We start from the raw sequence: 3,852 nt of genomic DNA on the forward strand, positions 1-3,852 counted from the left end.
GGTCTGGAGTGAACCAAGGGCTATATCTGTTCTTAGTTCTGCATTTTTTTTGAAAGGGGCATGCTTATTTAAGATGGTGAGGAAATTACTTTTAAAGAACAACCAGGCATCCTCTACTGATGGGATGAGGTCAATATCCTTCCAGGATACCCGGGCTAGGTCGATTAGAAAGGCCTGCTCGCAGAAGTGTTTTAGGCAGGGTTTGACAGTGATGAGGGGTGTTCGTTTGACCGCGGACCCATAATGGATGCAGGCAATGAGGCAGTGATCGCTGAGATCTTGATTGAAAACAGCAGAGGTGTATTTGGAGGGCAAGTTGGTCAGGATAATATCACAGTAGCTGGCTCGGACACCATTGATGACGTCTACAACAGCTTTCAGCTAATGGATGAAGATCAAGCAGATTATGAACTGGTATTAGCCAGAAGAAACAAGATATTTGAGAGGTATGTTTTCAACAGTAGATGTCAGAATGAAACAGAGATTTTTGAGGAATTTATTATGGACTTGAAACTGAAATGATACAGTAGTCATGACATTTTGGTCAAATTGCAGACTTGCTGATAAGAGAGAATTGTCATGGGGTGAGAGACAAGTTACTTGGTGAGAATGAATTGACACTAGAAATAGCAATACAAATGTGTGAAGCTGGAGAGGTGACTCAGTCACATACAGTCAATGGACAGTGGTGTTCTTAGTGACACAGTATGTAAAGTGGACTATGTTAGCAAAGGAAGAGCTACAGATAAACGGCTAACTGCAGAGGACAGCAGCACAATAAAGGGGACCAGTGCTCCTGCAGCAACTGTGGAGGAGAGTACAGACCTCACCAGTACCCAGCATATAGAAAACAGTGTTACAACTGTGGAGGAGAACACAAGACCTCACCAGTACCCAGCATATAGAAAACAGTGTTACAACTGTGGAGGAGAACACAGACCTCAACAGTACCCAGCATATAGAAAACAGTGTTACAACTGTGGAGGAGAACACAGACCTCACCAGTACCCAGCATATAGAAAACAGTGTTACAACTGTGGCATGAAGAACCACTTCTCACTCAAATGCAGGCAGCGGAGACAACAAAATACAGTACACTGTGTCAACTAGGACCAGGACAACAGCGTTGACAATGAGTACAGTCAGGGGTCTTTGGGTGACCTCTTTGTGGGAACAGTCACACTTACAGGACCAGACGAGGACTGGACTGCTACCTACAAGACTAATGGAACGTGACCCTGGATCACAGGTCAACATCATTCCAGAGACTGAATTGTTACGGTTACAGGTAAAACCAGTGGTGAACACAAAACAAAGGGTAAGACTGAAAGATTACAGTGGTGAAGCAATTGTCACTTCAGGGACATGAACATTGGTGCTGGAGGTAGATGATACATCTCACAAGGTTCAGGTTGTCATAGTAAAGGGAGGAAAAACAGCCATCATTGGGTTAAAGTCATGTAACTTACTGGGTCTAGTGAGACGGGTTCATATGGTGAAGTGACTCATGTTGAGGATGCAGATGCTGATGTTTTTCAGGGAAGAGGAAAACTCAAGGGGCAGCACAACATGGAGTTAGAACAGCCAGATAGACCAGTGATCCATGTACCTAGAAAGGTCTCATTATCACTAAGAGACCTGCTAAAAGCAGAGATACTGTAGACCAGTGATCCATGTACCTAGAAAGGTCCCATTATCACTAAGAGACCAGCTAAAAGCAGAGATACTGAGGATAGAGGCCTTAGATATCCTGGACAAAGTAGAAGAGCCTCCTGAATGGGTCCACTCACTAGTAATAGTGGAGAAGAAAGACGGCTCTATCAGACTGTGTATGGATCCAACAGAGATAAACAAGCATGTAAAAAGGGAACACTTCCAGCTGCCTACCAGAGGGGAGACATTCAGGGATATAACGGGGGATAAATACTACTCAAAGATAGATGCCTCGTCAGGGTTTTGGCAGATCAGTCTAGACAAGGAGAGTACAAGGCTTTCTACTTTCAATACTCCTTCTGGTAGGTTCTCATTTAAAAGGCTCCCGTTTGGACTTCAGCACCAGAAGTCTTGCATAGGACAGTCCAACAGATATTTGAGAGTGTGCCAGGAACCACAGTGTCCATTGATGATGTGTTAATATGGGGTCAGACTGTTGAAGAACACAACACCAGGTTGAAAGCAGCACTTGATCTAACCAGAGATAACGGACTAAAGATAAACACAGACAAATGGGAATTCAGAAAGACACAAATAACCTTCTTGGGTGAAAAACTAACATGTGAAGTTGTTCAGACAGACCAGAGCAAAGTTTCAACCATCAAGAACATGCCACCGTCTACCGATCAAGAGGATGTACAAAGGTTCTTAGATATGGTTAAATATGTGGGTAAATGTGTACCTAGTCTGTCAACTCCCACGAGTCAGATGAGAAGTGTACTGTGTAAAAGTACAGAGTGGTGTTGGAACAGTAATCAGCAGAAAGAGTTGGAGCAGCTCAAGGCATTGATCATGCATGCTCCAGTACTGAGGTTCTGGGATGAAAAGCTCAACACCAACATCTCAGCAGATGCCTCTAAAGCAGGTTTAGGTGCAGTGTTGTTACAGCAGTATGACACTAGATGAAGCCCAGTCACATATGACTCCAGGGCTCTGACAACTTCTGAGTGGAACTATGATCAGATTGACAAAGAGACATTGACACTGTCATATGCATGTTATAAATTCCATGTGTTTATCTATATAACAGTGTGAGCAGAAACAGATCATAAACCTTTGGTTACTATTGTAAAGAAGGGTCTAACATACACACCACCAAGGCTACAGAGACTGTTTCTAAAACTCCACAAATATAACTTGCAACTGGAGTACAGGCCAGGGAAAGAATTGTTAGTGGCAGACACATTGTCCAGAGCTTTGACAGCTCAGAACCAAACCAGATTTAGGAGCAGGACGACACCATACATGTAAACCTTATCAGAAAGAGTTGCCCAGTCTCAGATGAAATGTGGACAGTTATTTCACATGCTGCTGTAGAAGATGAGTGTTTGGGGCTAGGGGGCAGTATTGACAATTTCGGAAAAAATATGTGCCCATATTAAACTGCCTCCTACTCAGACTCAGAAGCAAGGATATGCATAGTATTAGTAGATTTGGATAGAAAACACTCTGAAGTTTTTAAAACCGTTGGAATGGTGTCTGTGAGTATAACAGAACTCATATGGCAAGCAAAAACCTGAGAGAAATCCTACCCGGAAGTGGAAATCTGGATGCATGGGCTCCCTTCAAGTCGTTTCCTATTGAATACACTGTGACGTAGTAATAATTGTGCACTTCCTACGGCTTCCACTAGATGTCGACAGTTGTTTGAAGCGTCTACGATGAACAGAGACCGAATGACAAGGAGGGGAAGTTGTTGAGGCAGGGGATGACATCACTTCTTGGGGCGCGTTCACGAGCGAGGATCCTCCCGTTCCAAAACCTTTATCAAGACACAGGAACCGTCCGGTTGAAATATTATTGAATCTTCACGTTCTGAAGGCCCTAAAGATTGATATTTTACAACGTTTGACATGTTTGAACAAACGTAAATACAACTTTTTTTACTTTGTCCACACGCTTTCTACACTTGGAGTAGCTTACTGGACGCAGGAACAACAAGGAGTTATTTGGACATAAATTATGGACTTTATCAAACAAAACAACATTTGTTGTGGACCTGGGATTCCCGGGAAGTGCCTTCTGATGAAGATGATCAAAGGTAAGGGAATATTTCTAATGCAATGTATGATTTTAGATGTCCCCAAGATGGCGGCTATCTGTATAGCCTAGTGTATTTTTCTGAGCTCAGTACTCAGA

The sequence above is a fragment of the Salmo salar genome, chromosome 23, assembly GCF_965601325.2.
Source record: "Salmo salar chromosome 23, fSalSal1, whole genome shotgun sequence".
In the NCBI taxonomy this organism is placed as follows: domain Eukaryota; kingdom Metazoa; phylum Chordata; class Actinopteri; order Salmoniformes; family Salmonidae; genus Salmo; species Salmo salar.